Source organism: Myripristis murdjan, chromosome 11 (genome assembly GCF_902150065.1).
Source record: "Myripristis murdjan chromosome 11, fMyrMur1.1, whole genome shotgun sequence".
In the NCBI taxonomy this organism is placed as follows: domain Eukaryota; kingdom Metazoa; phylum Chordata; class Actinopteri; order Holocentriformes; family Holocentridae; genus Myripristis; species Myripristis murdjan.
Genome location: NC_043990.1, coordinates 8,544,099 through 8,558,338, shown reverse-complemented (window position 1 = coordinate 8,558,338; position 14,240 = coordinate 8,544,099). Strand labels below are relative to the sequence as shown.

Below are 14,240 nucleotides of genomic sequence, written 5' to 3'. Positions count from 1 at the left end.
CAGCGCCTTGGCTACTGGGCAGCCACACTAAGAGAAAATGTCCAGTTCAACTCAAGAGACTAAGCAAAGGAAGTTGATCTTCCTTTGATTTTGTTTTCTTTCTCAAGAAAAAATTGTCAGCTGTGTCGAAGGGCCTTTTAGTTTGCAACTTAACTCCAAGTATTGCAGAAGCACGCTGTCTCTCACACTGCTGATAGCTCCCTACTGATCAACTTCTGGCTTAACAACCTCGCCACACACCAGTTGTGCAACTGCAATCCGCTATCCCCTTTAGGATAGATTTAAGAGCTTCAAGCTGCTTCGTTCTGCTGTCCAAAAGACACCGGATTTTGCAAGACCTCTTGTGGAGAAAAATAGCGTTCTTTAAATTTGATTTTCACAGCTACCCTATGAAAAATACACCAATTTCGTGATTCCATAATCCATTGATCAAAGAATTGTCGTTGATCAGAAGGATGTTTGAGACACAGGAATATTTTTTTAGGCCCAATTTATGACCCTGAAGATTAGTGTCTCTTTCCACTGTCACAGCATGGCACTGGAAACATTCTGACTTCAAATCGACTAATGAAGCCCCACTTTGTGTGTTTTAAATGTATATTTCATTTGCAAATAATGATGCACAGGAGACTTCTATCTTGTGTGTGTTTGTGTGTGCATGTGTGTAGATGTACATGTAATGGATAAATGAGATGCGTTTGCATGTTTTGCTGTGTTTGGGAGTGAACGGTTAAGTGGGACTATCTGGGACGTGTTATGTATCTGTTACATATGTATCTCACTCTGGATTGATGCTAAAGCTGCAATGATAACGCAAATAACTGATCCAACTATTAAATGAATTGACAGATGAAACGATTAATCAAAAAAAATCATTACTCAACGAAAACAAAAATCACTTATTGCAGCCTTACTTTGCATTTCATGTCTTTTCTGTGTTTTCTATGCACTAACGCACAAAGTTCATGATTGAAGATGGAGAAGAGGATGTGGAACATTCATTCTCCAAGTGATTTGGGTCGACCGTACATCTGCAAACATGGTGGCTAATCAAAATCATTTCATAACTTAGGCTTCTTTTACTGAAGGCTCCAATAAAGACACTCATTATAATTCCATTCGAAGCTTCAGAAATCTTACAAAAGACATCTTTAACGAAGAGAGAAAAAATATCTTGAGACACAGACCCCCTACCGATGACTAATAAGCCACATGCTGCTGTCTGAGCTCCTACTGTGTTTGGGGAATGAGCCAATAGACAGACAAGCTGGCTGTGATCGCTGATAATAGCCATTTGAAGGCAGATTACTAATGGAGTATGAGCATGATTCATACATGAGACAATAAGGCTGTTGTCGCTGGAGACAGGTTAGGCATTGTGTCACAGAGACACCATACTGGTGGTTAAATGGTGTAAAATATACTGATGTTTACTGGGGATGCAGGTACTGTAAAATGCACATGTGCGTATAGACACACACTGACACAACACACAGCAGGAGCGGATTAAATCAGAGTGGGCGAGCTAATATCACACAGAGTACACAGACACACAACATAGGTTAGTGGGGAGATGTAAGTGGGTTCATGCGTGGGTGCACAGAGCACACAGACAAAGGACACAGGAATAGCAACCATGCCCACCGTGTGTGTGTGTGTGTGTGTGTGTGTATGTTGCAGATGTGCCTGCTGACTCATAGCCTGTTTGTCGTTCAGCTTTCACAGATTCCGCCTTTCTCCCCCTCAACACCGCCGCCATCTCTTTCTTTCTCTCTTTTTCCTCTTTCATTCTCTCCCTCCCTCGCTCCCTCTCTTAAGACATAGTCTCCTAGCAACGAAAGCTTTTAGCTCTAAAAATAAATGGCCGAGTCACGACAAACAAGGAAAAATATGATTCAATTACAGAAACTTGCCAAAAGTGTTTAGAGTTTAGGCACAAATCCAGAGAACTACAGTGTGAGGGTGTGATATGTCTAAGGCTCTGCGACCAGTGCTGCCTTCGATGACACATTGTTTACAACGGGAAAGAAGACGGTGCATGTCCCTGAAAGCACCAGGAGACAAGCAAGTTGCGGTGCCGATCTCACTGAGTGCTTGACATCTTTTAACTTTAGCAAACAGACAGACACCCTTCATGCTAGTTTTCAGCGATTGCGTGGTAATAGTGTCCAGCGTTTTACACAACGATGTGTGCAGCGCGGCTGAGTAAAGCCGTGCATCTTGGTGGACACAAAGCCTCAGTGTCCCTGAGCTGTCCTTACAGCGAGTAACAGCACATGAAAGCATCAATCCAAATACCAAGTTAACTTAATAATCACGCTCTAATTCAATTCCGCTTTGCTACTGAAGACAGACAGACAAGGATCACTCAATCGCATTCAGGGTCATTTTTTGAATTGAGTAAGAGGCAAAGCAGCATGCTGACAGTGAGGCGGACAGGCAGAGAGACAGATGGAGAAAGTCAGACAGCGAGGCCGATTGTCAGACACGCAGACAGATGCACAAGTGAGGTCCAGTTGGAGCTGCATCTGTTACAGCTGGTGATTCATGTAATGCGAGTAAAAGATGCGGGCAGAAGGTGGCACAGAAAGAGCGGGCAGGCAAGGCAGAGAGACAGAAAGAGAAGGTGGGAGTGGGACAGGAACAGCAAAGGAGTGGGAATGAATCACTGTCAGCTCACAGATGTAGCCTGAACAGTGTGAGCGACTTCAGTGTCACATACATCCTACTATCAAACTGGAGGAAAGCTAAGGGGTTTGTCCATCTGAGGTTCAGGCAAGGAGGGTGAGACACCTGAGCAGCTCAGACTAAATTTTACAAAGTGTTTTTCCTGCAACTCACAAATACGTTCATATATGTTCAAATATGTTCTAGGACTTAACACATGTTGGCCAATGTGACTGTAGCCACCCACCCGCAGTCCTAGGGCTGTGTGATACGAGATATGACATGGAGAGAGAGAAAAATGTCCTTTCGTCAAATTTTCTATCGCTGTTATCTTAATGGCAGTAATATGTCAATGAGCCACAGCTTGAATGCACCACTACTACACATGTGCTCGAATAACAAACAGAGGAGTGTGACACAAAACAAAACTCCCAACAACACTCAGGACTCAGACAAGATGAGGACCTTGTACCAAAAACCCTCTGAATGATAGGATTAAAAACAAATGATATTGCGATTAATTTGACAGATATTAAGAGCTGCGATATGATTCACGATTTTAGGATGTATGATAACTTTTGCATTGTGATTTCCATTTTCACTCAAAAACATACTAAAATTATGATGGTGTAATTTTTGCTGGAGTGTTTTCTTACATCTAGAGCAGTGGTTCTCAAACTCCTTTCAGTGATGTACCCCCTATGAAATATTTTTTCAGCCAAGTACCCCCTAACCAGACCGTGGGGTGGGATGTCGGGTTTTTTTCAGGATGATGAAATTGAATATTGATATTAAAATTTTGTATTTAATTATGAACTTCCGTTCATATTTTAATGAATATTTATTAGCCTAAATAATGTTTTTGCAGGAGGCTTGCATGGATGCAAATTTTTAAATATATATATATATTTTAAAAATCTCACGTACCCCCTGGAGTTCCTCCATGTACCCCCAGGGGTACGCGTACCCCCATTTGAGAAACAGATCTAGAGAATACCGTTTGTAGGGCAGGGCATCTTTGCAGCATCACAATACATGTATAATGGCATTTTGTCAAACATTTTCCCTTGATCAAAAATGCAGCTTCTGGTACTTGGCCATATTGTGATTTCAATATTTCAGTAAATTTCTGTTAAAGAATGTACCATGTACATTTTTTTTTACATTTACGTTTATTGTACCAATTTTCCACAGATTTTCTTTTATTTGAACTGAGATTTGATCTAGCAGACTACCAGCAGAGACTACCACCCGCCTTGCTGTTAGAGAAATCCCCGTTCATCTTGCGTGGCTGGACTCCCTTTTTTTGGCACTTGTTGGGGTGCCCTTGAGCAAAACCACGAATTCCTGCATGCTTCTCTTTACTTGACCCTGACCTCTGACCCAACCAGGCTGTCAAGTGACAGGGGTCAGAAGAAGATCCAACACGTGTCCAGTGCCTTCAGTAATCTAAACTAGGCCAGGGTATCTCTGTAGCACTATAATACTTTACACATATTACACACATTTTACCTTCAAAAAAAGGTTTTTGATACCAGTGTGATTTATTCCTACTGAAGGCTGAGCTGATAATGGTTGTGATATATGGTTGGCTTAACGACTGTTGATAAAATGTGTCTACTGTAAGTCGCTTCAGACGAAAGAATCTGCTAAATGACGTAATGTAATGAAACATTTAATTTATTCCCAGACCATATCTCGCATAACACCATCGTTTTATGACATATATTGCCCAGTCCATATTTCCGTTGATTAACATGTCACCACATTGCAATACTGGTGCAACAGCTAAAATAAATTGGAAAATAAACTGGATGCAGAGCTTCAAGGAGACAAATAAACCCAGCGGCTATCATGCCTTCTGGGAAGATCTACTCCACACAAGAGGAATTTTTGGATGTCCGATGGTGGTGAAACACGCCATTTCAGGTCTAACTCGACCCTATATGTAGCCAATTATAGGCTAGACAAACTCTCTTACTATTAGCCTGCAGTGCCAAGCCACCTGCATGTTCCTCTCCAAAAGAAACACTGGATCTGTACTGCAGCAAACAGCGGATGGGCTTTTTTTTTTTTGGGGGGGGGGGGGGGGGGGGGTCAACGCACAAATCTGGTTTTCTCAGGGACTCTGACGTCACCACAGTCAGAATAGCTTTTTAATAACCGATAGCCATCGTTAGTGCATTGTCCCGGACGCCTGCAGCCGCTGAGACTAAACACAAAACGTCTCCGTCACTCAGGTTCTCGCTCTCCCGCAACAAGTTTCTTTTACATGCTGTTCCCTCTATCCCGCTATCCCCCCATTTATTTTTCCCTCCCTTCCTCCTATTCTTTGGTGGGTCTATATTTAGCCGTTGGAAAAGGTCGGCCTGTGTCTGTCTGCAGGCTAATGATTCTGGGGAACGGAGACAGGTCCAGAGAGGTAGCATGCCAGGCTAAATGGCCGTGGGCAGGCTGACTACTGAAATCTGGTCTGGGCTTATCAGCGATGTGATCGGGACAACACAGAAAGGCAGGAAATAAATGGGTATGCAGCAGGAAAAGGAGAATCTCCGCTGGGAGCGAACAGGACTGGTGCATGTCCAAAGTATGAAATGACAGGGAAAAACATACAAATAAACTGGAAAAATAAAATCATACCAGAGTTCCCACACTCACTTGAACAGAAGTTCAAAGGACTTTTCAGGGGTTTTTCTGGTCGTGTATGGTGAAATTCAAGAACTCAAAAAACCAGCAGTGACAAAGTGGCATGACACTGGTCAAAATTACGCAGCACATCATAGAGGCCTGTTTTTTTCATGATCTTGTCAAGTGGTGGAAAACATTTTAAAATGGTTGCTTTTCCATCAGTTCATCAGGTTTCACAGCCTTATTTTATTTTTCTTAAATCCACAAACTTTTAAGGATTTGCAAGGCCCACTGGAATCCTGTCATATCTTTTCTTCCATTACTGATGAATACCAGACAAATCACAGAATGAAGCCAACCAGGGAAAAAACACAGAATGCAAGACAACGCAGCAGCAGACAAGACAAAGCAACGCAATATGTTGCAACACACTCCACTCATTACAGCAACACAATGCGCATTATCACCGAGGGGATTCACACAGAGAGCGGTCCAACTCTCATCTGACACATCTTAACAAGACAATCTGGGCCTCAACACTTATCTCACAGCTAGTGAAGGTGAAGGGTCAGGGCAGAATTATACAATTATTGCCAACAAGGATAAAATACTATCACTAAAAGGGGTATGACACATTTTGATACACTTTTTTTTTTTGACACTTTAAAAATCCCACACCGAACTTATGGGAATAACATACGCAGTTAAAGCAGAATGGTGACAAAAGGGGAACTCTAGATCATTATCAGGGTTACGATCAGAATCACAAAATAAGAGTAACAAGAGTAATTTCTTATGAAAATGAATGGGGAAGTTGTATGGCAAAAGAACCTGGAAAGAGAGAGAGAGAGTGACAGAATGACAGCTGCTGACATCAGTTCTGTGTTCAAAAACCCCCATGAAAAATTTTATCCCCAGTGGACCTTAAATGGACTAGTCTGGTTGACTATGGGGCCAAAACTATGGCTAAACTAATAATCCAGTGTATTTTGTTATACACTGATCACTGTTGTAAATCTGTATTTTTGAGGACTTTGGAAACACAAGCTGTTTGCACATCTTATATCTTTAGCTTCTAACTATAGCAGTCATTCTAAATAAAACAAAATGCTCCGATAGTGTTGGGCTACCTTGCCAGTTTCAAATAAAATCGTGACACAAGATTATGTAAACATGCTGACTACGTTCCCAGTTCTTCCCCTGCTTCAAAAACTCAGCTCTCCACAGCACCAGAACGACAACAAACAGGGCAGCGCCGCTTTATTAAGGAGTACTGAGACGCAGCGCCTCAAACTACTGTTTTAAAATCCTCTGCTCCTCTTTCAGTTGATCTCATAATTACTGCTAAAGGACGGAGCTCAGAGCGGAGGAGCCAGCAGCTTAAAGCCAGGAGGAGACAGAGGAGTAGACAGAACAGAGAGGAAATCAGGTGGAAACAGTGGAGAGAAAGAGAGAAGGGAAAGAGAGAGAGAGAGGGGAGAGAGGAGGATGAGGGGAAGAGAGAAAAGAAGAAGAAGAAACACACTCCTGCTGAGATCAAAAGGAAAGGAGGACGGCTGTCTGCAGGTGCACAGCATGAACCCTCACCTCAGCTCACATGATCCCTCCATTACATAAGGCTTACAGACACACAGACAAACAGACAGACAGACAGACTGGGTGGGGAAAGAGGGGAGGCCGGGTGAGCGTGAGGGGAGAGACATGAGAATGAGAGAAGGAAAGAAAGAGAAATACAAATTTGTGTCACAGCAGAAGATGGAGCTGAAAGTGTGGCGAATGGAGAAGGTGAAAGTGGAACAGAAAGGTAAAAAACACAAGGACAAATTCTCACATCCTCTGGTTAATACAGTGAGACAGGGACAAAGACACCAAAAAAAAAGCCAAATAAAGAGAGAAAAGACCATTTAGGACTAAAGGGGAAAAGACAGAGACAGAAGGACAGAGGAAAACAGACACAGAGTGTGTGTGATTTCACGAGAAGGCCATGTCCACAATAAAGCCAGGTAAATTTAAAAATGCATTTTCTCCTCCATTTTGGCCTTCCATCCATGAAAATGAGGCTTTTTAGAAACACTCTACAAGGTGTGTAACTTTAAAAACACCAGTCTTCACACTGTAGAGTGGAGGGGGGAAAATGGAGCTTTTTGAAAACGCTGATGTAGGATTGTTATGTGATCTAGGCCGTGGCCTGTACATTCTCGATGGGAGAATTGAAGTGGTTTGGGGCGTTTCAATGTGGACAGCGTGCTTTTGGAAAATGGTCTGAAATCACTAGTGTGGTGTGGCATTTGTAAATTTACCCAGCTTAGTGTGGACCTGGCAAGAGTCAGAAAGAAAGGAGCAAACGAAGGCAAGATACAGACAAAATCAGTTTCTTCAACAAAATACACTGAGGCTACATTCAGAGGCACAAAGAATAAATGCACTTATATTAGTCTAGCAGACAAGGTCAGTAACTAATGAACACAAAAAGCTTAACCAAGCATTCACACCCTTAAATAAATTCAAAGTCTAGCTGAACATCTGAGAGAAGTTGGCTGATGTTGACAGCAACTGTGTTTGGTCATAACTTTATCTGTTGGCCAGTAATAGCTGGCAACAGCTTAACTATTTGGCAAAATGGCTCATCAGCAGATGATTAGTTCTGAAGGTTTGTTGATAATAACTTCACTTTGTCTGATAATGATGAGTTATGCCATATTTGACAACAAAGATTTGGTAACACGACTGGTGCTGTAACTAGCCGTCCATGAATTAGCCATGCATGGCTTCAATCAGCCCACACGCTGTCTGTGGATGATGTGGTTGCTTTCTAACTTAGAGCACAGATATCCATCTTCCAAATAGCCTGTGCTGTGAATGATGCTTCCCATGCACAATGAGTAATCCAAGCTAAACAAATTCTCACCATTTGTGCTGACCGGTTTCTGAGGATAAACAGCTGCAACCCCGCATTTTGAAGTCTGAAGAAAAGAGTTGAGATACGGAATAGCAAGTAGAGAGTTCTGACTCTTTCTCACAACAGTGAAGCCTTGAACTGGAGAGTGAAGCCTTTAGAGCCAAAATCAAACAGCAGCAGAAGCCTGCTGATGAACGAAAGACCAGCGGTATGAAACGGTCTACCTGTTTGATCTCAACACACATGGCTACCCTGGACTCAATCGGGATAGGGGAGACTCATCGGCTTTCGTGTGAATTTTTTTTTGTGTGAATTTTCATTCAAACTGGGTTTAAGATGTCCATGGCTTGTAGTTATAATGCTAAAACTTGTGGAATCAACACAATGCACATAACATCAGCTGTTATGTACACGTAGCATCTGAAACTCAAAAAGCAAGCTAAAAGCCTGCTCAAGGGAAATTCTGATGAGCAGAAGAGACATTGTGGAGGACTGCTGCAAACATAATGATGTTTAAAAAATGCTTTGTGATGTCAACAGCGTCCATACTCAGCCTGCCGCTGGCTGTTGTGACTTGTCCCAATGCAGGTTGCAGAGTGGAGCTAAATACTGGGTACTACCTGCTTGATTGGTGTGTATTCTAAAGGGTATAAGTCCATCTTTGCTGGAGACTGGAATGAGACTGCAACGACTAAATTAGTCTAATCTTTGACACGGGGGCCGCCCAAACCGAGCCAGACAGAAACGCGTCGCGTCCCGGGGAACTCTGCAGCATGATGCAGGCAGCCAAGGCTATGATTATGCCAGCCCCTACTTGATGTGTGTGTGTGTGTGTGTGTGCACACGCGCGCACGCATTAAAGAGTTTGTTATTATGCTATGCTATGAGAGAAGATCCTGTTGCATTCAGTGAGCCCCTGTCAGGGTTGGATGGTTGATAAATGACTGACCTGTGGCAGCATGATCACTTACATATACCATTTGGTTGGTGCAGCTTACAGTATCATTAATGCATGCAGTTTAGGTGTTGGTGGCTCTGCTGGGAATGATATCTGTGACCCTGGCACTGTTGGTAACATGCTCGACCCATTCAACTACAGACAGAAGAAGTAGTTTATGAACATGTGCTCAGGTGAGACAAAAAGGCCGGGAATAACAGCTAAAAAGCAGGAAAACAGCAGATCTCTACTAGAAAACAACAGGAGTGTTGTCTTAATGAGAAATTACATTTTAAACAATCACATCTCTGATGATCTCAGAGCCCAAACTTCTATCAGCACTCCTAATCTGCAGCGCTAGCTGAAAAGCAGCCAAGGTTGGAGACTTATCAGCTTCAGGCCTTTATTCCCAGAGAGGAAAAACACTCAAGTGTTTTGAAACTCGCCTGAGCATGTCTTCCTTCAAGAAAATGACAACCCTGTAAAACATTCTGCTGTAATGAGCTCCTGGCTACCTGAGCGGCTGGATGAATAACTTAAGCTCACATCCTATAGTCAGGATGGTAATTTGGTTTGAAGGATCTAAGTGTGTGTGTGTGTGTGTGTGTGTGTGTATGCGTGTATATGAGACCGAAGAGGGAGAGACATACAGACATAATGTATCCAGAGGTTCATCAAAACAACATCCATTTGGCAGGTTTGGTGGCACAGTTGGCGCGTGCGCGCGCAGAAAACACACACACACACACACACACACACACACACACACAGGTGTGCAAATTTGCATACACACGTACAATCGCTTTGTCCGTTCACTCAGCTGCAGATAGTAAGGCACTGAAGTCGACGCCCAGCGCGAAACTCAACAAACCAGCCAGCTCATCAGTCAGGCAGTTAAATCAAAGGCTTAGCTGATTAATAATAACAAGAAACTGGTTGACACTGTTTACATTAGCAGAAGTCCCAAACGGCTTATTTCTTCTTCAAGTTACGTGGCGCTACAATCTTCCAACCTTAATAAAATACAGCATTTTCACGCACGTTATACCTCAGGAGTCCCCCATTACAGCTGAACCATAGTGACTGATTGCCTGCCTAAAATGTAGAGCACATCCTGTATCATGGCACCAATGTTGGTTGAAAATTAGCAGGTTAACCCTTTTGCACCTCTGCCAACTGGAGCTGAAGCCAGAAATGACCCAGTCCTGGACAGTAGTGGGATTTTGGGTCGGTGTTAAAGGGGGAAAAGTAAACCGTTCAGTTTAGGTGAGTTTCTCTCCAAAACACAAAGTAGTGCTGTCCTAGTCAGTCATTGCACAGCTTTAGGAAAGAGGCACTTGCTGTTAATACTAGTGAACACTAGTCAGAAACAGATACAGGCCATTATGGAGCTGTAGTAATTGGCAGAGCGGCGGCGGTGCTGGAGAGGGAATGTCAGAATCGGGAAGGGGGAGAAGATAAATTTCTGCTTTTAAATCTGGCTTCTGTGTTGTGGTCTGGTTGCCAGACTACTTTCATTTTCCTCCAAACACACATACACACACACACACAGTGGCCAGGCCAATGACGATAACTTGCTATTGGATTAAGCCATGTGAACACTTGTGTGTACACATACACACACACACCAGTGTCACCACAGCCCAGAATAGTCCCATAGCTCCAAATCTAGGGAACAAGATGAGTGAGTCAGCCTCGTACTCCCTGCCAATCACATTTCATCTCCTCCTTTCGCCTCCCTTCTCCTCCTCTCTTCTAATGTAGCTTTCCTTTCACCATCTTTCCACACAGACAAAGAGGCTCCAACGTCTATTACCACTAGTACGACAACAGCTCAACATGCTGGAGCGTTCCGCAGGGATGACTGTGACACCACCAAAAAACAAACCAAAAAAGCAGGAAATAAAGTGGGAGATAGCCATAAACCTGGCATTTATATTGGAAATGAATGGCACTTGCACCTAAGAACTTTAAATCCTCAAGTAAAAGACACAAGAAAACAAATTCAAATATCAGGAAGGATTTATGCACAGCTTAACGAACAGATTCCAAATATTTCCAAATGGCATCTGCATTGTTTTCCCTCATACAGAGGAAATTAATTTTTGCCACACCCTTGGTTCGGCAATGCAAAAAAAAAAAAAAAAAAGACTATGGCAACTGGCCAACTAAGATCAAAGCTTGAGGAGCAACTACTTAATTCCTTGTTGGGTTATGTACTCATCAAAACTTGAAATGTGTCATGGTTACATGGTTTAGACAACATAAAAAGAAACCAGCATGAAAGCAAAAAGCCATCAATCATTTGTACTTGATGCCTTGGGTCAGTTATTTAATTCAGAATAATAAGCGGTAATTATGTGGAATTGCCTTCCCTGCGTCCATCCTCTTGATGCTTATTTTTTTTTTCTCTATAATTCAGTTTTCTTTAAGTAGAATCTCTCTACCATGTGTGATTATTTTAGGTACACAAGAATATGTATTTGTAACTACTGACAGGGCATTGTGGCTCTGACTCTCCTTACCACTGGTCGGTTCATAATGCTGTTAATCCAGGACGTTCAGCATATTGTCCCACTGCAGTGACAGTAAATCACTCTAGATGAGAGTATCCACTAAATGTCTAAAATGTGAAACAGTGAAGGAGGGACTTTCTACATGTGTCATGTCTTGGTGCGTTAGTCAGTCTTTCCTTATTGGCAGAGCCACGGCGGCCTTAATTCCTGAGTCTATTGCATTAAAGCTGGATCTTCCCGTCTCTAGACTGAGTGGCTCGCTCCCTGTGTAAAAACATTAAAGACATAGGCACGACGGCGTCACCGCAGGGAGATGGCAGCCCAAATGAGCACGCTCGCTAGCTAGCTGTAGCGAGAAAATTAAAAGAGTGTGTGTGTGTGTGTGTGTTAATGCAACACAGACATCACCCATTTTCATGGCATGTGGGGGGTCCAGGCCCCCTAATAAAGTGTGTGAGCTTTGTATCAGAGAGTGGGGAGATGAGTGAGTGAGTGCAAAACTGACTTTCAAGTTTTAATAAAACAGACACTCTACTCACTCATCACTGCCATCGGCCTGGGGTTCACAAAGTCCACAGATGGGTTACAAATCTCCTTCTTTTGAGTCCGCATATTAAAGTCGGTAACAACTTTCTCAACTCAACAAATTCAAAATGTAAAAGGCAGACTGCTATTGAAATGCCTTCTCAGTTAGCTCACTGACTACAATTCTTTCATTCACTATGTCATTCAAGAACGTGTATGCAGTGCATGATTTTAAAGATGAAGAATGAAGGACATTGGTTAAATAAGTCTGTATGTAGGTGTGTGTGTGTGTGTGTGTGTGTGTGTGTGTGTGTGTGTGTGTGCTCGGGGCGGGGGACCAGAGAAAGGAAGGAGACAGCAACAGGAGAAAGCAGACTACCTTTATGGCCTTCTAATGGATGTGAAATGGCAAAATGGTGCCATTCTTATCACTATTGCAATTTATGGCCTCCGTTTGAACTAATGTACCAACCAAGGCCAAAGCTTACATGAAATTTAATGAAAATTCCACAACTGTTCAAAGTCACTGTCAACACTTGAAGCGTGCATACTTATTTGTTACATTACATAAACAGACACTAAATGTGGTTCCCTACAGTAGGGGTTTTCTAACCTATTTCACATATGGTAAAATAGATCAGACAGTCAGATTCACATTAGACAGGAAAATCCATTCTGGTATGATTTTTTTTCTTGCGATTTAGAGCAGAACAAACTATGACCGCTACGTACCGCTACATTTGGTTATCATTCGGTTACATGAAGTAGTAGTGAAATTACTGATTTTGATATGACCTAAAACAAGCAGCCCACTTAATACAGAGATAAGTGAGCGACCTTCACTTATTCAAGTGAAGATAAACTCAAAAATATTCTTGCCCAGAATTATTTTTACCAGCTTAAGCAATTTAAATACATTATGCGAAGAAGTGTCAATCAACCCATTTTCACCACTCTTTCATGTGAACACTTCAAAAGAGCCAAGAGCAGATTTTTTTTTTTTTTTTTTAACTTCACTTCTTTTTCATCTTGGACTTGATTTCTTCTTTTTGAGGGCCTCACACATGCTATGATTTCATTATGGGAGAAAAGTTTCATCTACCTTTGAGCTGCTTATCTATCCAGGAGGTGGATCCACTGATGCGCTGTCAGGATTTTATTGTGTCACGTTCAGATTGTACGGAGGCCAGCAGGGACAAAGTTGGGAACAGGTAAAGACCAAAAACTATGACGGAAGCACTGAAATGTTCACGTCTCAAGAAGTTACTAGCCTGTGTGGTGGGTCACCCCAGTTGATTTCTGCACCAAAGACAAATTTTACTGGTTTATGGGGCTTGGCAGGTGGTAGTTTTGGACGCTGCCGGGAACACACGGAAAAACACAAAAAAAATCTGAGGGGAAAAAAGTGGGTGGCACATTTCTGCCACCAGAAAGGAATGGAAGCTGTGTGGACCCAAGACAAAAAAAAAAAAAAAAAAAAAGGCATGAAATTCTGGTCATAATATAATTGCAAAATCATGAGGATAGTCTTTTTTGGTATGATTGAGCAGCCCAAACTGACCCCACTTTACGACAAGGTTAAAAAAGACTTTGCTGTTATGCTGCAATCTGTAAAACTCCCCTCCATCTCCTATCACCATTCTCCTCATCGACCCATCCCTGCTTTGATCTGCCCGGAGGTGAGATATCTGGTGTAGCCTGTCAGCTGTGTGCTAGAGGATGTGTGTGTGTGTGTGTGTGAGAGGAGAGAGGGGAAGAGACAGGGGGAAGAGAAAGGCAATATGCAAGTTTGTTAAGGGGAAAAACCTTCACTGAACCATTGCCTGCCTGACTGAGTGTGGGTGTGTGACAAAGCAAGGGTGTGAGTGCGTGAGAGGGTGAGGGTGTGTGTGAGGGAAGGAGACACAGAGTGTGTGTGTGTGTGTCAGTTTGTGGTAGGGGTGTGAAAATAGCTCTCCATCTTACTGCTGTCTGTCTTTTCAAGCCATCAGCCAGTTCTGTTCAAGGAGACATGCTGAACTGTGTTATACACCTCTAGCAAAAACATTACCTTTCCAAATAATGAGAC

At 42.6% G+C, this 14,240-nt stretch overlaps 1 protein-coding gene across 1 annotated transcript in view; it reads right to left on the bottom strand.

The window, feature by feature from the left end:
- erf (Ets2 repressor factor) overlaps window positions 1-14,240 on the bottom strand; it is a 42,910-nt gene that overhangs the window by 18,220 nt on the left and 10,450 nt on the right. The gene's annotated exons all lie outside the window — the stretch shown is intronic.